Source organism: Anopheles nili, chromosome 2 (genome assembly GCF_943737925.1).
Source record: "Anopheles nili chromosome 2, idAnoNiliSN_F5_01, whole genome shotgun sequence".
Classification (NCBI taxonomy): Eukaryota; Metazoa; Arthropoda; class Insecta; order Diptera; family Culicidae; genus Anopheles; species Anopheles nili.
Window position 1 is genome coordinate 7,395,043 of NC_071291.1, and position 25,566 is coordinate 7,420,608.

Consider the following 25,566-nt stretch of genomic DNA (forward strand, 5'->3'; position numbering starts at 1 on the left):
CTCGGAAACCGGAAACGTGGAGAACAAAAGCTCGAGCGCGAGTCCCTTCGCGTTCTTAACCGCCTGGTGCCCGTTTGAGTGTGTGGCACCTGTACCGATACGAGACAGGTACGAGAGATGGCGCAATGGCCACCCACCCTTCCGGGGGAAACCTTCCACCACCCCGTTTGGGAGGAGGGTGAATTTGGACGTGTGTGCGCATGTACATCGCACGCGGCTCCATCGATCGGGTTTCACGTTCGCGGCCCGAACCGACCAGCACCGATGCTCCCGAAGGCCATCCGTGGGCCCTCCCGAGTACGCGTGACGCACGGCTCGGACCGGATTCGGGCGCGCACTCGTTCCGGCGAAGGTCGAACCGTGAGGCCTGCATGCGACTGGCTTCCAGTCGCTTCCGAACGCTGGCTACGAGAGCAGCTGCCTGAGCAGAGCCTGACAGAGACGAAAGCCGCGTGCTCCTGTGCCACCGGACCATCCCTCGGAGAGGTCTGACGGGGGGACGGGTGGGAGCGAGACTTCCTTCAGCAGTTGGGCGCGCGGGTCAGAGTGGCGTGAAACGGGGGAATAGGCCATCATTGCGTGGTTCGACCTTGGCATCGCTGTGTGTCGGTGTGTGCCAGCGGATTTCCGGAAGTGTGGACGCAACCGGAAGTGTGGACTGCAAATCGGCAAACGCCCGCGTACAGTGCCTCACAATATCGACCTCAGTGCTTTCCCACGCACTCACACACACACAGAAACACCTGGTGTGTATTGTTTTGATCTCGAGTCTCCTTTCGCGAGGGGACAGAACGTTGTCGTGTGTGTTGGTACGCGCCGACGGTCGGAAAAAAAAACGTTGCAACGGGCGTTTGTGTCGGTGTCGGAACTTTCCCGGACCTTTGCCACCGAGACCAATGGAAGAGGGGCCATTTTCCACAGGTGCGGCAAGGGCTTAGAGGTTTGCCCGTTCAGTGTTGTGAGTTGGCCCTTTGGCGTGATGACGGGCGTGAATCGAGGTCAACCACCAACACGCGTTCGTCCGTCGTTGCCCTCAGAGGGACAGCGCTAAAACTGTGACACTCGAGCGCGCGTGTGTGTGTGCGTGTGTGTGTACGCCTGAGTGTCAGGACTGAGCGTGCTGGAAGCGACGCTGGAGCGATGATTGATCTGATTATTTGCCTTAAGTGGACAACAAATAAATTGTGCGGGCCGCCGTCCGCCGGAAGAACAACGCCACCGTTCGACTCGGTTCAGACGTTTGCACAACTCGCTAAAGACAAACCTCTCGACAGTGGGCCGATCGTTGGACCGTTGCAACCGGATCACGTCTGCGACCGGTACTCGAAAAGTGCGCCACCGCTCGTGATAAGCTCCCGCGAATCACATCCGGAACTGCTGCGTTTGCTGCCAATCGAGAAATGGGTGTCTTTTTGGCTCTACCTGTTTGTTCCCCTTTTCGAAACTTACCCCCCTTTTGGATGAGGAGTCTGGGATGGGATCGAGACCGGGACCGTTTCTTAGCCTCGCGCATTTAACGGCTCCAAAGATGTGCGTTTTTTGGAGCGCTGGTTTGGTTGATTAGAACCAATTGAGCCGATTGGCGGAGAGATTCTCTTTCGCGCATCCAAAAAGGCTAGCAACCGCCCCTTGGGGTTTGGGGCTGGTTCCGCTTTCGTGGGTCAATTTGGGGAGTTCTTACTTCTCTCTCTCTCTCTCTCGCTGGCTCGTGATTTAACAGCAACATAGAATGGTTCGGTTTGTTTTACGATTCTCTTCTTTTTTTTTAGAAAGACTTCATTTGAACAAAAGAAAAAGGTGCAAAAAAGTGAACAAGTGTGAAGGTGGAAATGCCACCAAATAAACAAAGAAGAATATGTGTAGCTTATCTCATCCTGTGAAGCTGCATCGTACAGCTAGGAGCACAAAACGCCACTCCGAGAGCCAGTGGTTGAAAAACCGGTTTTGATCCGTCGGAAGTGTTCGTTGTTCCATTTTCGTGTCCTGTTGCGTATGTCCCCGAGAGTCCCTCGTACGCCTGCCCAAAGTAAATGATATCCTCGATGGCTTCTTATCCCACCGTGTTAGCACCAGCCTGAGCTAAGTGCGGAAGAATGCGAAACAGTTTGGCCAAAGCTTCCAAGTGCCGTGTGCCAGACGACGGCAGGCTGCAGAAGATGCGTGCGCGTGGGAGCTGCCTCGAGTGGTACCAGTGGTAATTGTGTGTGTGTGTGTATGTATGCGTGGCTGTGTATGTGTGTGTGGAGTAGCGAGAAAAGCAGAACATCCACCGTACCCTGAAGGCTCAAAAATGCAGGATTAGCCGTCCGTTTCGTTCCACGGCTTCAGTTTTCCTCGATGGTGCGATCCGTCGCTCTGTTGCAGTAAGTGTGCGTTTGTGTGCGCTTGGTGAATGTGTGGGGCAAAAAAAAAGAATAAATATACATGAAAACAAGCAAAAGGTACAACAACAAAAAAAGTTGCCATTGAGTGAAGTGCTTGGGCCTGCCATCGAAAGGGATAATCCGCCAAAGTGCTGTTCCACGTGTGCCGTAAAAAAGAGAGGCGTCAAGGGTGAACCTCAAGCGCGCGCGCGTGCGTGTGTATGTGTGTCCGTTTCGATAGAAGACCGTGTGGTGTGTGTGTGTGTGCGCGTGCGTGTGTGTGCGATTGAGCAACAAAATTGTCACCCGACTTTGAGCAACTCCGCGCAGGATGTCCTTCGAGCGCCATCGACCGGAGAAGATCGAGCGTTTCAAGGCGAAAAGCAGCCAGGCTCCAGCTCCACAAGGAAACAAATGGTAAGTAACGCTGGGGGATGAAAAACGAGACAAAAAGGATGTGTCACTAAGGGCGATCAGCGGGTGGATATGGCAGGATATGTGGTCTCACGGTGGCTCACCTTTTGTGCCGACGTTCCCGACAAAGGCAACTCGCAAAAAGGTGGGCTTGGAAATTGGAAAGGACCTCATAGCTGCAACTGATCGATTTCCCGTCACCCTTTTCTGGGTGGGTCTTCGATACACGCGGGCAATAGTTTCCACAACCGTGGGACCGTTGGGGAAAAGTTTCTTCACGAGTTCGCGAGACGACGTCTTTGTCATTGCTAGGAGACTTACTTTTCCTTCCACCGGGCTCGCGTAGGAACTTTGCTAGGGTTCGTTCTGGCTTTTTACCTCGTCGCCACATTTTTCAATCAACCACCTGTCTATCGTCGCTTCGGGAGGTCACGCCGTGGGTGTACCGTGAGGCTCCATTATTCATCGCGCCCATCGGATGGCCTCCGTGAGTCGCCATGGTAAGCCAATCGGTAGGGCTTATCAGGCCAGTTTTTTTATGATCACCTTCCAAACCCATCGTGGTGGCTGTCCTCGTACCTGTTGCCCACCAACAACCCACCCACCCACCCATCGTACAGTTGCGCAGTACTTCGAAGTTGCGCTATCAGTTTGCAACGAGCTGCCACAAACCCTCGGGTCTCGCGGGACCCCGTTATGGAGGGACGACTTGTTGCCGTTGGGGGGTGCTTTTTGCAGCCATTTACTTTTGTTTTTTGTTTTTGCCTCATTCTGTGTGGTTCTTCCACTCGATTTTCTTCCCCATCTTGCGATCACCGCACGATTGGCGCAATGGGGCTGGCGTGAAGGAGCACCGAGATAATGTGCCCCATGTGACCTGGTGTCGCTTTTTTTTTTGTGCCATCTAAAGCGTTGGGACTTTTCGCAAGGGCGTGTGTTCGTGGGAAAAATTTGTCAAACGAAAGCCCATTTCCGGTGGTTTGGTGCTGCAATTTGTTCAATTTGTAAGTGGTTTTGAGCGTTTATTAGTCGCTCGTGAAACAGTTAGCTGTAGTTTTGGGTTTTTAAATGTATTTGTGCCTTAACACGTAATGTTCCGCGTTAAGAGTTAGAGTTTACAATTTCTCGACCAACTAGTAGAACTTTTCTTTGGCTTCATCCAATCGATAAACGGTCCGCAAATAGATCTGTTGGATAAAGGAAACGAAATGTGGTAAAAACATATAGCTAAGGTAAACAAAGCATGGTCAAGAATGGGCGTATGGTTGATCAGGAATATCTTCTGTCTCTCTCTCTCTCTCTATTGGAGTAGTAATAAAATCACATCCCAAAGCACTGTCCCTCACGGTGGTTCAATTTTGGAGCCATTTGGGTACATCCGGTTAGAAATCCGTCCGCTTCAAGATATGAGTCCTTGCATCATCGACCGGTTCTCGAGGGGTATTGTTTTCCTTCACGGATGAGTGTGAGGGTAATGCTGCTTACTCTGCTTACACCAGCGTATCTCCCGTTCGGTGCCTTTTCTTGGAGGCAGGAAAATATTAAGAAAATAAGCAACCTCCAACATTCGGGTGCTGCTGCTGCTGCGCGCCGCGTCCTAGAATAATATTTTTCCTGCGTATTTTCGCTACCAAATGGGCGCTGGGGATAAGGTGAACCCCCGTGGGGGGGGGTCAGTGTGTTTCGGGTGGATGCCATGACATCGGGGCTCCTTTCTGCTGGCCTCTCTACCGGCAGCGGCGATTCACAAAGTGTCCATTAGCATTTTCTTCACGCACGCGGCATCGAGCTAGACGGACAAATAAACAAACAAACAAACAAACAAACAAACAAACACACAAACAAATAAACAATCCGATTCTCCGATCCGAGCACCCCCGGGGTGGGCCACATCGACGGCCGCCTTTGGGTCGGTCGTTATGTGTTTTTGTTTCTCCGGACCGACCGTTTTTTTTTTAATGGTAGTCCGTACCCTAGGTCGATGAGGTATTTTGCCGCTGATGGCGAACTTTGCTTACGTTGGCGAGATGTCTTTCTTTTGGGCCACTACTTTGCGTTGGCTGGCCGAGTTTTCTCCACCTGGGTGGTTAATTATCAAACTGCACGCCAGTGAACGGTACCGCGCTTGGGTCAGCTGCTCAAGTTCGGTCATGCGATTTGCATAGTAAAGAGGAAAATGAAACGTTTTTTTTTCCACCCCACGGTCGATACTCACCAGCTGAGCTGATGGGTCGAGCATAATTCGAGCGCATGCAACACCATTCGCCAGACGCGTGAGATCGATTCAATTTGTACCGACCATGGTCGGATGCGCCGCATAGTCGAAGTTGGCACTGGGTTTGATCGTGAGAAGGACGTTCAAGCTGTCATTAATTTTGGACAGACGAAATATTACGCGACACGATCGTTCACTCCGCAGCCGATCGAATGACGTATCGCCGGCGATACTGACACTGAATGTGTGGAATGTGTTTTTAAATGATATTAATTAAACCGCAATTAATGTGCCGGGTTTCGGTTTTCCCAGTTTCCCGGCGCTCCGCCATCGGTAATTGATCGCCCTCGGCGCTTGGGATGGAATTCGAGCGTTGGTTTTACGTGTGTGAGTGTGTGTGTTTGTGTGGTTTTATGCGAGGATATTTATCCCCCAAACGGCCCGTGGATAGTCGGAATGATCAAACGGTCGCATTCCTTAATTCGATACGTACGAACTTCATTAGTGTCCGGAGGAGGACGCAATTGATTGTTGAGCAATTTTTTATCTGTTGCCACGAGCCCCCGATGTCGGATGTCGTCTCTCCACCGGGATGGACAGAAATATGTTCGCAAAGAGACATTAATGCAATGGGAAGGACGTCCGGCGGGGATTGCTATTGTTACGTGACCGAACTGTGCAATGTAAAAGGAAACGAATTCAGTGAGCAACAAAAAAAGCAATACAGAAAATAGCACTCGAGAAAACCTAAAACCGGACAGGAGCAAGTGTGCCGTCGGATTTTTCCCGATCAATTCGTCTCGCGCTCAGCGTGGGATCCCTTCTGGGAAGAGCGTATCCTTCACGTCGAAACACTCGTGGATCGCTGACGGAAGAAAGTAATACCGACCAGCGTGTGGAGGGGCGTTGGTGAGCTCGCCAGACGTGCCTTGGAAATTGACGAAAAGCGTGCCAAATCTTGCGTTCTTACTCTCGCGCTTGGGAGAACATTGCTATCACCTGGTCGAATGAAAGTTTACGGACGAACAGAAGAAAATAATGATCCACGACTTGATAGAGAAAAAGAAAAACATGTGAACTTGCAGTCTCTTGGCTGATGTGATGGAAATAGCAATAGTGCGTCCTGTCGGACGTTCATTTTTTGCTTGTAATAATCGCTCGAGGGTAGCGAACGTTATCGTCCAAAACCAGTGCGCAGCTGTTTTGCGTTCTAAACCACGAGAGCTAGATCGACAAAACAATGCGTGTGCCCTGGGAGAAGGCTGAGAAATGCGGCGTGAAAGAAAACAGGTAAAAGAACACCGCCGTTCGTCATGTTCGCCTCACCGACGGTGTAATGGAGGCGCCTGGTCGTTTTCGGTTGCCCTTGAAAGGCACGGGAGCGTAATAAGCCCTAGGGACGCGCGCTGTACTGGCGCACTGTTTTCCAATTTGGCTTTGTGAGGTGATTGAACAAATCGAAACGGACGGCTTCGCTTTCGTAGCACACGACGTACATTGGAAAAGGGACCTTTTCCTTTTCCCGCGGTCTGCTTTTTTAGCTCTACCTTTTGCGTTGTGGTACCTTCGGTACGTAACAAAGCATTGGTAGATTAGTCGCTCCGAATGTGCTTGTTCTGGATGGAATGCCATGCTTAATGCGCATTTGATATGGCTAAATGTGTCTGGGGATGTGCGTAGTAGAAGCCCTGCTATCGACCACCAAATTGTAACGTAAGCAACTATTTCGTTACTATTGGCCATGTTCTTAAAGTTCTTAAAGCAACACCAGGTGCTAGAGGTCTCTATATGATAGAAATTTATTCGCAACAACAAAGTACAAGCGAAAGCAACCTGTCTCTAACGTTGGTCTGTGATCGCTTGTCATTTGCTCCCTGACTGTTGAAAAAAAAAAAGCCAAATGAAACGAGGGAAGGTGACCGTTGAAAATCAATTTTCGTTTCTCGTTTCTTGCCATTTTCCTCTTGCGCTCGGCTTGCGCGCTGGCCAGTCGCGTAATAAATCACGTTCAAGGTCCACGGCCAATCTGGGGCGCATGGTTTTTCCATCTTAATGCTTGACGGATTGCAAGCAGTCCTGTCCTTCCATCGCGGAGCAAAGCACCTGTCCTAGTAGCAGTGATACAAGGCCCATTTAAGAGCATCATATTTTAAGCTCGTCACACGATTTCTAGCGCTGCGATGCCGCTAGATCTTCCAACAGTGCAAACCGGTTCATTTTAATTCCGTTAAAAACGTTCTTCCGGCCTCATTTCTCACAGTGGCGTTTGTTTTTTGGTCGTACCTTATACTTACCGCTAGATGGCAGCACTGTGCTCACGAACGTCACTCTGGGCGCTGGTGGAGGCGCCCGGTCGTCAATCCGGGTGGATGAAAATCATGAACAGAACTAGAAATAAGTGAAATCGTAATTGATGTGACGCGCCGTCCAGCGGTCAACGAATGGATGAAGGGGCGTAATGCGATTAGGGTGAGTTAGCGTCGGTTGGCAACGGTTTTTCTTTCTGTTTCGTTTGGTAAACGCGACTTGGTTCATGTGGAATGTGACTCAAAGAAGAGGAAATTGAGGGCAGGAGAAAATTGAGGGCAGTTCATCGCCTCGAACGAGCGGTAACGCTTGCCTGTGCCCGGCTGTGTGTGCTAGAGTTCATTTTTTTATCAACTCTTCCTTCCCTCTTTATCGCGTTGATTCATCGCGAAAAACGCGACTGCGAGGGCGGTTCTCCAACGCTAGCGCTCCTCTTGGGTAAAGCTTATTTTTTTTTTCGAGCCACGTCGCACAGGAAATGCGCAAACCGAGCCCCGTTTAGCACGCGGGGCCATCATCGTCCTCATCATCATTAATCACGCTCGTGGGTCTGGTGGGCGGAATAAAAACAGGCACGGGAAAATCGGACACCGCTCGACCGTTCCAAATGGTCAGAACCATTTGCTGACTTGCTCTCGGCTGCGAGATGCCACTGTGACTATTGTGCCGTGGTCTAGGGAATGATTCCGAGGGGTAGAGCTTTGTAGAAAGACAGCCAAATGGCACTGGATTGCTTGGACGTGGAAGCTTGAAAAGAAAATGGATCTTCCTGTGTCATTCAACGCCCACTGAAGCAGAGCTTTGATTTGAGCAGCAGAGCGTTCATTAGTGTGCCTCTTTAAATCGTTTTGGTTATCTAAACGTCGATAGGAATGAGTTTATTAAAGTGAGCGAAAATTTAGTCCTAGAATGTTCCACATTTGTCGTCAAAGAGCAAACCAAATTTTGTATCCAAACCTTCAAATATGCTCCGCCAAAACCAGAAATGACATTCCAATGTTGGTATACTTTGCATAATCGAAGTGTCGGGCACAAAAATAGCGTTCGACCGTGGCTCGGAGGCGGTGTTTTTTTTCTTCAACAAAACATACAGCGAAAAATATCGGGGCCGAAATTTCTACCGCAAATACGACCCCGAGTTGTAGCACTTTGTACGGCTTGCTGCACAAATAAACAATTCATCGCACACGGGCCAGAAAAGCGGCATTCTCGCTAGAATGGTCTTTTTTTTTGTTGTTGGTCGCCATAGAACCAAGATCAGAGGGTCCTTCTTTTCGCACACATCGCTCGGAAAATAAGAGGAAATCGATTCATCTCGCCCGCTGCTCGCTTCGGTGAGGGCGTTTCAATACAACTTGCCGTTCGATCGGTCCCGTGCGAGTGCACACGAACGCCATTTGCAAAGTGCCATTGCCCCCCACTGGATGCTGTATCGAAAGTCGGTGTGTGTTTGAATAACGCCTCCTAGTTCGGCTCCAGGACCCCCCAGCCTGCGTTTGGTGTCGTGTTATCTTTGTTGGTTTATTTTTCTCGATATCGATTTATGCTCCAAGCCGATGCCGTTTCTGTACCACGACGCCATCCACAGAACGACAGTGCCAGCTTTTTTTTTCTGTCGTTGATTCGCCTTAAGCTACAACATATTCCAGCTCGGACGATGCTGTTCCCGGCTCTCGGGCTACGAAATCACGCTCCTGCTGGACGCTGGCCTCACGCTGGTCGTAACGGCTCGTTAAATCTCCTCCCTCTCAATTGCATCTGAGGTGGTTCCGAAGCGGGAGTGTTATAATGAGGCCACCCCGGGTCGGGAGCGGGAGCGGGAAACAAATCAGCAGGGGCAGTGGACACTCGGTCAGTAGGTCTCCTGGACGGGTCCGTAATCCGGCGAAGGATCCTTAAACATCGCCGGGATTTATAGCCGAGCGCTTGTTATTGACACTCCACTTATGTCGGAAACGGATCCTTGAGAACTGCCCGGGTGGGGGTGGTGGGTTTCGACGTCTTTTATTTACATATGTGATTGGGCACCGTCGCTATGCTAGTCGGGTCGAGTCTACGGCTTTTGCGTGGTTTAGCTTTTATCGGTGGCATGAGCGGAAAACTGGACCGTACTCGCCGCGTGTGTCGAGCAATCGCTCAATCAAACAGTACCCCCCGATGTGGGCCACATACCGATGGGAATGGGGATTTTCACGCACTTCCTGTCAACCTGGAGCGCTGTCGGACCTTCAGGCGACAGCTGCCAGCGGTGGTCCCATTCCCCTGTTTTTCCTTCGCTTTTGTGCACGCTCGATGGTTCATTTATACTGCTAGTGGCCATTGAAAACCGTAGCTAGAGCTTGCGTTCCCACCACTGTCTCGTCCACTTTGCCGCGACCGCGTCCTCCGATGCCACGGACGATGGCGTCCTGTTTGGCTTAGCCTGTGTTTGCGCGTGCTTTTGAGGGTGCTTTTTTATGCTGCCCCCGTTTGTTGGTTTTATGGATTTTTCCTCGTGGCGTTGTTGTGACGTTGGATTACATTCCGTGGACAATCTGGAAAAGCGGATCGCCATCACTCGGCATGTAATGGCTTACTGGTGGTGGCGCTCTATGGGGCAATTTATTTGTCTTTATATTGTCGCTTCATTCATCTATGCTACCAATGAGCCAAAAGCGTTTTTTTATCTCCATTTGTTCCATTCCTTTCAGCTTGTTGAAAAAACAAAAAACAAATTCCAACTAGTGCCGGCGTGTGATTAATGTTCATTTTATAGTTCATCATAAAGTAGGCGGGGCATTTGATGGAGGCGCCTAATGGAGGCGCATGGTGTTTTTCAACTAAGCGCTCTGTTCGCTTCGAAAATTCGTAAAACTTTTTCGATTTGATCAAAATGTGATTTTACACAAGGTATTTGAATGTATCATAGCACGCCGCTCTTCGCTTTCGGTTTTTGGTTCTTTGGTTGATTTGGCCAACGTTGAAGCGCGTGCTTGGGATAATTATTTTCAGTAGGAGCACCCCATCGACCCACTTTAAGCTTCATCGCAACGGGGGTCTTTGCACTGAAGGGTTTCGTGAGCCATTTTAAAGCAATCCCGCTTTGGTTCCTTGTCAAGCGTCGTTCGATGTAAAATTGGCATCGTTGTCTGATCCGTGCTCGGTACCAGTGAGTAAAAAGTGGGACGGAGTTTGGATGAGCTCCGGCACCGTTTGCGTCTCCACTGGGTAGCATAATTAAATTATGAAAGCTCTGGTGAGGAAGCAACTTTTCTCGACGCTATATATTTCCGCTCCAGGGTGTTTTATCCAGTTTGAACGGAGTGATGCGTGTGTCTGTGTGTGTGTGTTTAGGAGGGTTCGTCTGGTCGTTTTCGTTCCAAGCCTGTGGCCTTGGCTGACGTTTATGAGCGTTCGTTCCGCCGGGTATGTCGTATGTGGAGTGATTTTCGGTTCAGAAAGACTTTATTGAAGAGTTTGCTGCTCTGCTGGAGTCGACCCCTGTATGTATGGGTGGTGTCGTGAGTGGAAATTTAGGAATCAAGAGTGAGGGAAGTTTTAACGATGTTTAAAATAATTAATTCTTAATTCAAATGAAACGCTGGATTGTGATTTGTGTTTCATCTCACCGTCAAGCGGATTATTAAAGAATATGCTTCAGAGTTAGATGGACTCTTTCGCTGTACATAGACGCTGGCCACCATCTGTCGATTGTTACGAAACGATCATAAGCACGTTAAAGAAGCTTAGTTGCCGCTTAGCTCGATTAACTCTCACCATGACGCGGTCGAAACCGTACCTTCCTGTGGCGCATCGTTGTGCGGATGTATTATGCGTTCATTAGAATTTCTCCAGCAGTCAAGCGGAAAGACGCGGTTGCGGTTTTTTGTGTGCCATATATTACGAACGCAGGTTATTCAACGTGGCATTCGGTAAATCATTTCTTTTGAATGAGTGGCATGAAAAGGGTAGTCCTAAAGGAATACCACACCCGAAAGCCCGTAGCTTAATGCGCAATTTTTTGGAGAGCCAGTTGTCGGATGGATTTTCAAGCATTTCACCGAAAAATGGATATTCGCCAAACGCCGAAAACGTAGTTATATGATATTGTATGTGAACCTTTTTTTCATTCCATGATGCATTCACATTTCCTATTGCATAATCTCGAAAAAAGACTTCCTTTTAATACCACCTGAAAAGTGGCTGCCATCCACGAAAATGAATTGTAAAGAAATGGTTTAAAAATGTCTCGTAATGGAATATACATCCCAAAGAAGGGACTATACGAATCTGAAATCCGTTTACCTGAAATTTTGAATGCAAAGCTGAGCGAGTTGGTTTTTATGTGTTCATGAAGAAGCAAACTTTTAACGCGAATTGCACACATAGCGCTTTAGCTTGGAGCTTGTAAAAGGTGGTCTAATTGATTTTCCCAAACAACTCTTCCACCCGCTCGAGGAGTGCATTTACTCCGTTCACGGTTAAAGTTATTCGTTTACGTTTGGTTCATGCAAAGTGCAATTACATGCTCTCAGCTTTGGGTAAAAATTAGAAGCGTCAACCTCGTTCCTGTGATCCACCAAAAATGAAAGAATGAAAAAATGGGTAATATGTTTCGTTACAGACCTTGTGGCAAACGTGCCACGGGTACACGAGCCACTCGCTTTTAGCGCGTGGTGAACTTTGCTATGTGAAAAGGAAAAAGTTCCTGGCTTCAATGCAAATTCGCTACACCGGCAAATGGTTCTTTTTCACGGTGGAAAATTGAGTTTTCCCAAACAGGCGCGAGCCAAAACTGTCTCTGCACTTTCGGTTGACGTATACTTAATTGCAGCGCAGCGAGTGGACACAGGGCGTTGGTTTAGGTAGGGGCCATTTTGGTGAGCTTTGGAAAAGTTTTTCCGCGTGGACGCAGTTCTAATTGGTGTAAAGCGTGAGCGTGTGTGTATGCATTTTTTGTTGGTCATGCGGGTTTGCGATGCATTTCGGTGCGGTTTGGGGGGTTGGTTTTTTGGTTCAACTTTTATGCTATCTCTTTCGCACATCCACTTTTGTATTTAATTTGTATTAGTGCGCTGTGTGCAATGTGTTATTGATGGAAGTAAAAAAGATCAAACGACCGTTGAAAATGTACAACATTGTATCGTGATGGTAGAAACTCACGTAGACAAAACAAATGCGCATGTCCCTTCGGTTATGCTAGCAAGCAAAACCAGAATACTATATCGTGCAGCTACGGCAGGATATCGGATTAGTGGCGAACAGTGTGGCAAAAAGTAACCAGATCATCCTGCATTATGGGGTTCATTGCGACGGCTCGAAAATATGAAACAACTGCAAAAGAGATAAATAAACACAAATAAACGGAAGCATAACATTTAGAGCCCCCCCTCCCCCACCCACGTCAACGTCGAATGGGAGAAAGAAAGAACCATCCCAGCGGCACATACTTGCACTCACGCTGACTGTCACGGCGTTGATGGTGGTGGTGGATGGATTGGACGCATTATTAAAAGCGACAGCGCGAAGCCAAGACGCGATGGTGGGAACCGCATCACGAAACAAAACGCAAACAAAGCCCGCTCACCCACAGGTAGACCGCTAGCCAGCCAACCTCTTCACCTGGTTCTTCTGCGTGGAGTTGGTTTTAATGCGGCCACAATGTAATGGCGGTATAAAGCGGCTGCCGGTTAGAATGGTGGTTGGTGGTTTTGGAATTTTCCAAAATTACCACCCCACTTTCAGCGGTCCCGGTTGGTCGGTGTTCGAATACTTCCGTGCCTCGACAGAGGTGTACGACGTGAAATGTCATGGCCGTGTGGGTGTGCAGCGTCGCTCGTTCCGTAGTGTCGTCCTTGATGATGTGTCCTGGGAAGGAAATTGCGTTTCATCTCCCTCCGGTGGAAATAACCGAACGGATGTGTGTGTGTGTGTGTTTGTGTATGTGCAGGCTCGGAAAATACTCGGAAAAAGAACTGCCTTTGTCTTAAGGTATGCCTCCATTTTCCGCCTCCTTTCCACACCTAACACCCTTCTCGGTGGGAAGGGGTGTAACTTTAATGATGTTTGTTGTTGGTGTTTTTTTTTACTCCTCCCTTTGCCACCTTTTTCACATTTGTTGCTTCACTTGCCTTCGTAATCTTTTGTGTCGGCTTAAACGAAGCGACGAGAAAGCACCACCCCGCCAAACACACGTTCCCACGCACTCCGGGTCCGTCAGCGGCCGGAAAACTTGACGTGGACCTAGCGCAATTTGAACTTTTTCCCTTTTGCTCCCGGGAGATTGAGCTTCAGGCGCGTAGCCCCACTTGCTCGCGAACCCGTCGCAATTCAGTTGACGCGTGGAACACCGGGACAAAGTTTGGGCCCTATTTCTTATTCGGATTTTTGCGTCGCTCCTGTGGACGAAAGTTTATCACCCCTGTCGCCACCGGAGCGGCGTGTTTTTCCTTTTCTCTTTTGGCTTCGCATCCCCGTCAAGCGATGGGTATGAAATAATAATGGGAAGAGTGCAGAAGTAACTGCGCAAAGCTGGTCTGGTGAATGCGCGTACACCGTAGATCCGTCAATCATGTTAGGACGCTTAAGGTCCTTTCCGTTACGATATGCCCAATGCCAAGCCCATTTTGGGCAAAAAGGGAGGCCGTTTTTTTGTGCTTCAAACCGTGTCCTACCTTGTGACTGACTCGCGACGAAGGACGATAATCTGCCATCTTTCATTTGCAAATTAGTTCCGACTCACCGGCCGACAAAATGGTTTCCCCGTACGAAGTGGGCTGACGGGAGCTACTGGGGACGATAAATATTTGTCTTTCGATTTATAGCTTCCATGCTGAGAATTTGCCACAGAAACGCCAACCGCTTTGGAATGGGTTCATTGTTGACAGTTAAGGTGAATTAAAAATTTATTCGATGGTCTCCAAGATTGTATCAGTGAGAGATAAAATGAGCAAAAAAAAACAGAGTCTATTTTAGCTACTATCATAAAAAGCATTCAATTTTCACGATTAAATCTAGGTAGTGATCCAGTATCAACCTTTTGTCCTGCATTGACAGAGATTATCTGGCATTGTGTAGAAAAGCACACATCGACGATTCACATAAAACCACCCGAATAATTATCTCAGCGGAAGCGAACAGGGGATGTGGCTCATTAGTAATCGCGCACGGTTAGTCGGTGTTGCTGAAAATCTGATCCCAATCCGAAACCGTATCGTAATGCCATCGTAACGTTGTGTAATCGAGGTTGTAATGTCTCTCTAAATGGCGTTTACCCATCCCGGGGACTGGTTTTGTTTGGCAGGTCCGACGAGGCAGAACGAGGCGAAAGTGTTTACCCTCGCGCAATCTCTGCCCCCACTGTCGACGTTTTCCGTGTCAAGATTTCCCTCACATAGCCTGTGGTCGGAGCCACGCCACAGAAAACGACGTGAAGACAAAGCGAGCTTTCCTCCCTACCCGGGATTTGCCGCTCGTGCCGTTGATCGTATCGTTTTGCGTGATTGATTGATAGTTTCACCTGGCCTCGGTGCCGACGACATCGTCCTTTTCCTGCGTCGCCTTTGCCGGTGTAAGTGAGTAAGCACAATTCTCCCAACCAAGCAGTAGGCCATGGAATATAATCAGAGTAAGGAAGGCGCAGATCGATCGATGCCGAAGAATGATGAAATGTAGGTTAAACGATAATCTTTCCCGGGCGTGTGGGAATCTAATCGGGTCAGCTGATGATGCACCCGACATTGCTGAGCTATCCCGGATCTAAATCCAGCTACATCGCATCCTTGGGGAAGTAAATGGACTATTGTGACACAGTGACGTCCATCGTTAAAGCCTGCGAGATGTATTTTAGTACAATATACGACAGCATCGCGTAGCAAAGAAATTGGAAATTGGAATCTGAAGGCAGAAAAGAGAAAACAAAAAAAATGGCAGCTCAGAAATGCTAACCGTAAAAGGCTAACAACGCGCGATGACAATCGCAGGAATGGTTCCCAAAAAATGCCAATAAAATATGCCCACCCCCTAAATGGAGCTTGGAGATCGTTTAGAGCGCCGCTCGGATGCCCTTGCGTAGTGTCGTTACGCGTTTTCTTGAACACCCACCCGAAATTGCGAGCCACCAAACGAAATGGCGCAAATATTCTCGGAATGTGCCCTTTCCTCGGTGCCGTGATTTCCCTCCGGTCCGGTTTGCGTTGGGTTTGCGTCTCGCGCTTGGTAGCTGTTTATGGTTAGCTACCGCGAGCGTTGATTGTCCGACCGAAGGATGCGAAGGATCGTACGAGGGAGTACGTTTGGAAAAGTTTCCACCACCGGGTACGTGGGAAGGTGGCATTCTGGTGGGTATTTTATGCGAGATATTCTCGTTCGCTCGTTCACTCTAGCTTCCTTGGAGGTCATCTGTTGCATCCCGCAGATAAAGTGTCCCATCTGATGGAGCTCGAATTTAGTTTTGGTTTCATTCGCAGTTGGCTTACTTGTGACATTTTATGTTCTTAGTTAAGCTGGCTCAAATGGTGGCATGTTTCGAGGTTTCATTGGGCAATTGAAGCCTCAATGGTGCAATTTCCCGAAATACCCAGTGACGTGTGTAGCCAGGGTATAAAAAAAGAAGAAAAAGAGACCTTCTCTCATGTGGGAAAAGTTTGTTCAGTTCGCGCGAACATATTTGGCATTCCGATTTCGTTCGCACCCGATGCAGAAAGCTGACAAAATGAAACAAATACTATGTGTCGTTGGCGTGCGAGCATCCATCTTCCATCTCTCAAGGGCTTTAAGGGCACTTGAAAATCCATCAAGTGCCCAAGACCGGGATGCGACGTACACGTGGAGGTGAGTGCTTTATTGTTTTCTTTATAACTCTCTTCTCACGTTTCCCCTCCATCGAGGTGGGCATTATTTTAATCAACCCGATTGCACAACCAACACGTGCAAAGGATGTCATTATGTGGAGAAGCGGGGGTGGCCCTTTTTTTTTGTTGCACCCCCTTTATCGCACGCTCAAACTACCCTTTCGGAATCCGTTCGAAGCTCACTCTTGAGCGTGACATAATTGGGAATGGGGTGTTATCAAGGCCGAAAGCCCATCGATAATATCGAACAGCGGAAGTGATGATGACGATGTTCACGGAACGGGCGAGAAATAGTTCGGTCAGCGTGCGGAGTTGGCCTTGACGGTCCGAAGGGCTCCTTATCCGCTTGGAATGGGTCACCGAACACGAACGCATTCACCAACGTCACGTTCGATTCCGTTGGTTGGTATGCGCTGAACGTGCGCAGGGGTTCTGAAAGGATTTGAGTCGTAGAAGGCGACGATTTCTGGATGCCATTTATCAAAAAAAACCACAGAGACGGAGCACTTTGCGGAATTGATGGGCGAACAACGAGCCGAGCTGGTGAATTTATTTTAAATCTCAACGTCACGACCGACGATAGTGATAAATGTAAAACTTATCCCGCGCTTATCCTGATTGCAACGAACGGAATAGGGTGTAATCTCCGGATCGATGGATGCATTTTTGCGTGATGAATTGCTACAGGTTAGCTCATGCACTATGGATATCGAGATTGCATCTAGTTAGCGGGGATTTATCGCACGAAGGTTGCAAACGTCAAGTGACTGATCTTTTCTTTTTTCCCTCTTTTTACAGATTTACGAACGAACGAATGGTTGAATTGACAGGTAATTAATTCAGAGATCATTTTTTGTAAATTTTTATAAATATTTTTACCGAATATAAATATGAAAAGCCGATCGATTTTGGGTTAAATTCATTACAATATCGTTAGCCAATTGCTGCGCTTTTCTGGAAAGCGTGTTTCCCACGCCGACGCTACCATCTAACGTTTACAGGTCTTGCAAAATCTTGGAAAAGTAACCGCTAAGTAGCTTGAGGCGTGTGCGTTGGATTGGCATTTCGCAACAGCGTAGCTCCAGTGGCTGGGGAGCTGTTTGAAATTGCGGTTAACCGACAATTTTGTGCTCAGTTTCAATCAATCGAGTGGTAGGAGTAATTTAGGATCGAATGCCATCGCTTGCTTACGATGATGGTGTTTCCAGGAACGATACCGTGTGAAAGCAGTTAACGGATTGAATTGTGAAAACGGCATTCATGGGTGAAAGCGATTAATGATGGATAAACATTTCTACGTGAACGATTGAGCTTCTAACGTATAAACTTATCAGTCACTAATCTGATTTGTTTCCTTTCCCTCATTCGGAATAAATTTAATTTTAGCTATATTTTTTTTATTTTGCTTTGTAATCTACTATTGAATTGTAATCTACTATATTTGCTGTAGTACATTTTGCTTTAAATTACTTTAGATAACTCTTGTAGTGCACTATTTTATGATATACGTTCGTTTTATTGTTTTAATACCAAACAGCGCCAGTTTTCATTGCATGCTTCTCACAAACCTTGGTGCACTTGGTACACCATACTTCAAGTTGAAACCAAACACTCGAGAAAAGAAGGCACACAAAGTGCGCTGGGCTCCACTACCAGTGGCATGGCGGCAGTGGCACTTCACCCACACGTGGATAGCTGTAGCTTGTCGGTAGTTGATTTAATATTGCAATTGTGCAACTTGCGAGGAGCAAATCGTCATCTCGTGCGGGTGCTTACTCAAGACGGTTGGACTGCTAATTTGTACCATCGATACAAGCTTCTTCGAACGGGGCTTCCATGTGCTACCACCTCGGTGGTCCAAATAGAGGCATTGGCAGTATCGATCGCTCGATTCCAGTAGAGCGCGGAAAGCTTTACGCTACTAAACCGGCACGGTTGTGGAATGTCTGCAGCTGCCACTTGATAAATAGTCTACCAAACCGGACCACGTGGGCGTGGGCATTCGAAGGAGTAAAGGCAATTTGTTCAGAAAGCAGCGCAAAATTACTGCGGTCGATTAGCACGGGCAGCGGCTTAATTTATAAAGTATTGATGCGTGCCTGTGATCGACCATTCCCGGGCGTGCGAGCCGAGTTTCGCGTGAAAGCATTCCATCAGCGATGGGCTAAACGCAACGCCCGTTAGCGTGGCCCAACGGTTACCCAGGAAGACAGGAGCTTTATTGGAACAGCTGGCTGCTGTGGGCGGATTGTTAGCACAGCCGTCCATCACGTGGACATGACACCATGTTTCCAGCGAGCGAACGAAGGCACACCATTGCCGCTGGATGATTGAGCCATCGTGCAAACTGTCGCCCTGTAGAAACAACTGTGCAGGCAACGTTTGCTACACCAGTGCCTTGTTTCGCAGCAAGACACAGATGAACAGCTTATTAAAAGTGGTCTACAATGTGTGGGGTTTATTTGCAGAAGGTGAGGAAATAAATGTGGAAAGAAAAATAAACGAGCTTATTTATAGTGTTTCGCGTTGACATAAGCAATTTCTTTTTCTCTTTTTTGCAATCAAAATCACCGACTTGAACGAACGAAAAACGATGCAAAATGTTCTGAAGTGAAAATGTATGAATCGCGAAGGAAGAAAAGTACGCGATTTAGTGCCAAATCGAATGTTTCCGGTCGGAACGTGGCTGCCTGGGGGAAATCTGTGAAAGCTTTCAATTCAATTACGAAGTGTATACATGGAAAGTTGGTGTTTGAAAATCGTGGCAAATTTTCCTTCGCTCCACGGGGCCAGTTGCCGAATGTGCCAACTCGGAAGGTTGCCGTTTGCCGGCGAAATATCTCTACGATAGATTGAATCCTTCCTACGGAGCGAGCGTTATGTGGCTTCGATTTCTTTCGGTGATGGCGGCTGAGCTGAAACGTGCCGCACATAACCTTTTCGCACCTTCTTTTTCCGATTTTCGGGCAGAAAATCAACAAAAGCTTGGCCGCCGGGGGTGTATGCAGAAGCGGCTGCCTGGGCAGACGCGTGTGGTTGTCTGTGCGTGCGTGTATTTTTTTTATTTTGAGGTTATGGTCTGAGCATAGACGTAAGGCAAACATGCTTGTTCGCTTTCACCTAGTCTTGTCTTATCGTGTGCCCTTGGGCATGCTATCGTTTGCGTGCAGGCAAAACTTCTGCTGTTGACTTTTGGAGTACGAAAACCTCGAAGCCGCCATACCACGGCTCTGTGCCGGCTCTGGTCTCGTTGTTCTGGTGTTGCGTTGGAAAATGTCTTCAATCTTGTGGTTTCCTGCTCCGGTCGCTTCCTAGCCAACGTGTGCGTTTACAGTGCAAACAACACCTCGCACACGCACCTGCCACGCGCACTAGTATCATGTTCGCTATTCCTCTGTTTGGCCCACCACGTTTTCCAGGTCCAATTGTTTCCACCGTCCCCGCATCAGGTGGAAATCGGAAATCAAAGAGCAAGCTGTAATCAATTTTATTCATCATTTTCTTCTCACACTTTGTATGTGCTGTGCGTTGTATTCCACGATGAAAGGTGAGACAAGTCGGCGAAGGCCGATGGTGAGAATGGAGGAAATATGCTCGAAATAAATTTCAACCTCAGCTCGTCGGATGATTGGGCGTGTGATTGGACATTTTCCTTGCAATACTTTATGCGAATCATATGCTAGCATGACAAAACGCGTTGATAAACGTCGCTCATGTATGTATTTGAATTTGCATGTTATCTTGCTTTTTTTATGCATATCATCATTTCCAGCTTGACGCAGGAAGTAGGCCAGGCCAATTGATGTTCATGCTTTTGTTCCATCCCTCGACGCTGACACCCGTCTGTCAGTCGTTTTGTCATGTTTACCAATAACAACCACGAATGTAAAATAGGAAGAAAAAAAAGCTAAACATCTTCATTCGGATGCTCTCCAATCAAATCGACGGTGAGTTGAGTTTGATGTTTTTTTTTCTTGTCCGACAGTTTGACGAACAGCTTAATACAATAGCATAATTCTGTGCTGCTTGCTTTCTTAAAGAAAACCAACGAAACCAAGTGCTGTTATTCAAGCGAATCAATTTGGGACAGTTATCAGTACAACGTTCGGGCCGGGGTTGCATTATTGAGCGCTGCTGGTGCGAGCAGCTGCCGACCTTTTTTCGAGTTTTTAGTTTCCCGCAGCTGTTCAAATCAAGAGCCCATCGAGGATGAAAGGTTTTCCGAGAACTTCCCTTTTCCTTTCGCCCACACTGCGGGACGTTGTTTTCCTTTGCCGATTATCTGATTTAGGCGACAACAGTCCCGCGCACCGACCGTGCGCGTTTTGCTGCTACTGACGCACGGGCCAGAGTCGCGAAACCCTGCCCTTATCCTGGGTGGCGCAATTCCACCAGGGAAATGGGTTTGGGATAAAGGATCCCGCGGAGAAATGGGGGTCGTTTGTTGTGAAAACTTTGGTACCCGTGCGAAAGGATTTATGAGAAAAGTTTTAGAGCATGCTCTCCGGTTCCACCGTCTGTTGGAAAGAGAGTCAGTCACACTGCCACTTTCGGCACTCGGTTGGGTGCATTAAGGGTAGAGTGCCCGGGTAGAGTGTGGAGTTTTCGCGGTGGAAACTTTAACCCCACGAACAGTTTGAACTATGCAAACTTCGGATTCGTTTTGCATGCGTGTGTGCTGACTCGAGTTCACATTTGCCACCCGGTTACGACTCCGTGACTCGGTTAGCTTTTCCGAGCGACCCTTTGCGTGCTGTCGATGCTCAATTAGTGTGAGGAGTTTCTTTTTCGCGCTCTCTTTTCATCCTTCACAGTGGAGAAGGCCGTCTGCTTGCTCCCTCGTGCCGTTATGATCTCTCGGTGGGAAAAACTCCACGTTGGCGGCAGAAATTAAACGGATTATGAACCGGTTTTTGATCAATTATGCAAGGCTCGTGGGTAGATTGCGAGAATGTTAAACACAAATCGGTTTTGTGCCGCCTAAAAATACTTTTCCCGAGGGTGTTCTGACAACAAAACCCAACGGCAAGCACGAATAAAGAAGTATATCAAAGGACGCTGGAGCAGAGAGTGAAAGTTTATCATGGCCGGTCCATTCTTTTTGCGGTCCTTCTGTTTTAGGCTCAGTTTTTTTTATTCCTCATGCGACTGGCAACCGAGATGAGCTACCGCTTTTGTGTGTTGGTATTCGCATCCTAGGCACGCCGATTAACGATAAGGAGTTGATTAAAAGTTTTTAGCTCAGCTATCGCATTGGGGCCCTACGCGGGATGGGTTCATAATTTCTGGTCAGTGTTAAAATTAGAAAACAAACAAAGCTGCATAAAAAAACCCTTGAGACTCTATGTTGATCAAGGAAGTTTGTAGTCTTGTTGCAATGCAAAACCTGCTGACGTAATAGCGATGACGTTTCTCTAATGTTTCGTGCCGTTGAACGGAACGAAGTCGAGCAGGAAAGGTAGTTTTTTCATTGTTAAACCTCTCGAATGTATCTACATCATGCATCATATGTGAAGTTCGTTTCATTCACGGCTAGATATTGTGGTGTATTCCCGCGAAAGTAACAATTTTGCTCGTTCCGTCGAGAAATGGAAACGACGAAAGCGTACTTTGGCAACCGGGACACAATGGCAACTCCATTTCCGAACCGGCTATTGTGTGGCGCGGTGTGCACTAGCGATTGCAACGTGCAGTCACGCGCGATCACTTTGACGCGCGTGGGGACCCATTTTGAAAGTCACGGACCACCTGGCGTCTCCATCGGAAGAATGGCGTCGTTACGAAACACGGTGCATGCGGCAAAAAAAAAACTCAGCAAGGTGATGCAATGCTACGGGTGGCGAGTACTGCGTGGGTTCCGAGAAGCGTGGAAAATGCAAACCACCAAGATCTTTCTTTTCTTTCCTTCATTTTCTCTTCGGTGCGCCCCTTGTGCCGCACACACACACGGTTTCCGTCGTTTGTTTGCTTTCCCGCCCATGGCCTGCTACGAGAGAGGGTTCTTACTCCATGTTTGCGCTAGGCAGAAAGATAAATTTCAAGCAACGGCGTTTGCAAACGGTTTGTCAGCGTGTGCTGCGATCTGAAGCAGTGCCCTTTTCATTTGTATCGCACCGCACGCACACTGTACAGCCGGTGCAAGTGGAGCGTGCTTATTTAGGGAGTCTTTTAATTAAATTGTACACAAATCCTCCCGCATGGTGCTCGTTACTTAAAGGGATGGTATGGTAAAGGACTTGTTCGCCATACAACAGGAAACAATTATGAAAATGGTTAATTTTTCACGGTAAAAATGTGCTCAAAATCCACTCGGCGATTCGAGTTGTGGGAATGATTTATTGCAAGCTTAGCTATCCGAGGAAAAGGTAAACGAAACCGTTTTAACGATACCGGTGCGTTAACAGTGGCTTTGCTCTTTTTTCCATTGTCAAGGGTCTAAAGCTTGCTAAACGTTATTTGAACGTCTTTTATTGGGGCGAGTGCATGCAGACATTCAAAGCTCCCGTGAAGAGCTGTGGTTCTTCCGACTTGTGGGACGGGATGGTTAAATTTTGTGTGAAACTTTCTCAAAAAATTCTGCAACTTGTTATTAGGCGATTTTTATCTAGAGCAAAGCTCTTCGACCTGTTAACGAATAAAATTGATAAGAAGCTGTGTTTTTGGGTTCGCCAATGTTCGCCAGGCTTAACGTGAATTATCCTTCTACGAATTCTCGGGCAGAAGGAACTCTCAACGCACTCGTTGTAAAGGTGACGTTTGGTATTATCCTTCTAGGAAGGCCAACAATTACGATGTTTTGGGAGTTGTTTTTTTTTAATTTGGCTGCTTATCAGTCCAATAAATAAATGACACACATATATTCGTTTGTTAATCCAATTTCGATGTCATTTAAGAAACATGTAACTTTTTAATGAAGGAATGAGAACCCAAAATACGTATATCCGCTCCGGTAGCGGAAAAGAGCCTTAACCTTAACAACCTTAACGTAGGGATGTTTGAAAATTGCGTAACGTTTTCAATTACCCTTGGGAAAGGCCCGAGCTGCTGTTTCGGCTCAAGAGCGCCCTTTTCCGATGGCCTTCGAGCTTTTTTGCTTGTGTGACAAAATATGTTTAATCTTAGTAATTGGAGAATATAATTTTCAAGACCACAAGTGTGACGCAAATACGCTGGTGAAAGAGGTTAGAGGGAAATAGTCGAATTTGAGTGTGCGGAACAGCGAAAACGTTTGATTTTGAAGACAGCGCAAAGACCGTTTTCCTTTAGAATAACAAAAAAAAGTTGTGAAACATCAAACGATTCTACCATTCTGCGTTGCGTTACCCGGGAAAAGGACCATTCGTTTAGGCGTATGTTGTTGATCATGGTTGAGTGCTCGTGGGCTGCAAAATGCGACAGAAAGCAAGTAGCTTTCGATTCATGTGTGGATACAATGCAGCAAACATTTGGGGTTTTTCGGTTCTAAAGCTCACTCTCTGAGGAATATGGAATATCCCGTAGAAATAGAAATGTGCTATGACGTCATGAGACATTCATGCGAGTTTAACGCGGGGTTTCATTCTTTTTGATATCAAGAAAATAGTAACAAAGGTAAGGGTGGAACAGATTTGGATAAAGTTATTCTTGTTTTTTGTTAAGATGTCTGAGTATTCGTAAGGGTATAACATATGTTTATGAAACGGGAGATTTTAGTTCAGCTTGTTTCCAATTTTTTAAGTTTATTCAATCCAAAAATTGGTCGTAGTGTTTGGACCGGACGGTGTTCGGTTATGCGTTTTAACGTCGCTGTATGTGAACAGATCCTTATTTTTGTTGATGTAAATAGATCATTTCACAAACCATTCCACCATCAATGTAAAACATTCCAAGCCAAATGCTGTCGGAAAAAAGGTACTCGAACTTTCAAAATGATACACAGTGAATGATGAACACAAAAAAGAAGTACTGTAAGCTCAGCCAACGTCGAAACATTGAAATGTTAATTAAACCTTCGTGTCCATTTTTTCATTTCACACTCATTGCTTGTTATATTATTTGCCCAGTTCAGATCTCGTTTATACTTCTGTATATTCGCTTTTTCAATGCGGTTGCCCAGTTTCGTGTTGGGATTTGGGTGCTCCCTTTACAGCGGACCAACGGGGATCGCAATCCCCGTTTGGATGGCACTTTTCGTTTGATCCTAGAACGGGTAGTAACCCGGGATTTGGAATTCCGAAAAGTAATTTCTAAATTAACTTCAACGATCCAGGATCAAGTGCAAACGTATTTCCGTGCCGTCCGTGCGCGTTTGCTCAGTGGGTGGCAATTTCATCGTTTGGTTAAGAAATCGATTTCCGGCACCATGTTCATCCCAGCAAAGTGGTCAACCATCGAAAGTGATGACTTTAATTAAGGCCACTTTGGGGTTTCTTTAGAATCCACAGTCGTTCTTTAAATGGTTTCTATGGTAGACGTTGCGATGGGAAAGGGATTAGTTGAAATGAATTACTTCTGTGAAGCACATAAAGTAGGAAAAATTGTTAATAAAACGAAAAGAGTCAAAAAAAGTTTCGTAGAATGAAATTAAAAAATGAGGTTTTATCTTTTGTTTGTAATATTTTGTTTTTATCAAATTCCATTTTTAAATTGAATGAATTTAGACTAATGGCAAAACATTTTCATAAAGCCATCAAATATTTCATTCAAATGTGTTTTCTTATGGTCCATATGGCGATGTAATGCTGTAATAACTGCTGTGTCAGCGATTGTCTTATGAGGTTTCTGTGGTTAAGCAATCATCTCGTCGTAAACCAGGTTAAGCACACAATGTGTCATTTTAATCGATAATTCTTGCTTTCCAGTATATAACAAGAATGCGTTCATTTCTTCTTCTTCTTCGCACACTGTGCACTTTTCCTTCCAAACACGAAGCATCCCTGAGGCTGCCAACGCGCGCTGTGTAATGAAATGCGCCTGAAAAGGCTGCAACACGCCGCACAGTGCACCAGTAATCTGTATCCGATAGTGCTGGGAGTGGAAAATATGACTAACCCATGGTCTTGGAAGCAGTCTCACCTGCAAGTGATTGCGGCAGGAGCATGAGTCCTGTCGGATATCCCCACACTCTCCCACGGGCGAAAGGGTCAACGATGAGGGCGGGTTTTCTGAAAATAGATGAAGCGATGAGTGTCCATGTTAGGCTCGGAACTGTTAGGCATGTACCTCAGGGTGCCACCCGGACCTCGTCCTACATGACACATCTTTAGTGCTCCGACAACCGGTTCCGTGAGCTAGGAATGCAAACCGCTACCGCATTTCTAGTGTGGTTGTAAGTCATCCCAGAATAACCGGGCCTGGAACGCAACGGTAAAGTCGTGGTGCATTTCTTCAGGATTCACCGTGAATCCACCACGACTGGAACATGACGAGAGTACGCTTAAAAGTCATCTTCATTGCA

At 47.2% G+C, this 25,566-nt stretch overlaps 1 protein-coding gene across 1 annotated transcript in view; it reads left to right on the forward strand.

Moving 5' to 3' along the window:
• The first annotated feature begins 400 nt into the window (after positions 1–400).
• Positions 401–25,566, forward strand: part of LOC128720439 (high affinity cGMP-specific 3',5'-cyclic phosphodiesterase 9A) — a 77,430-nt gene continuing 52,264 nt past the window's right edge. The window contains exons 1-3 of the mRNA XM_053814108.1: positions 401–486; positions 1,770–2,780; positions 16,929–16,960. The gene's annotated coding sequence lies outside the window, so the exon portion shown is untranslated. The remainder of the gene's footprint in view (positions 487–1,769; positions 2,781–16,928; positions 16,961–25,566) is intronic.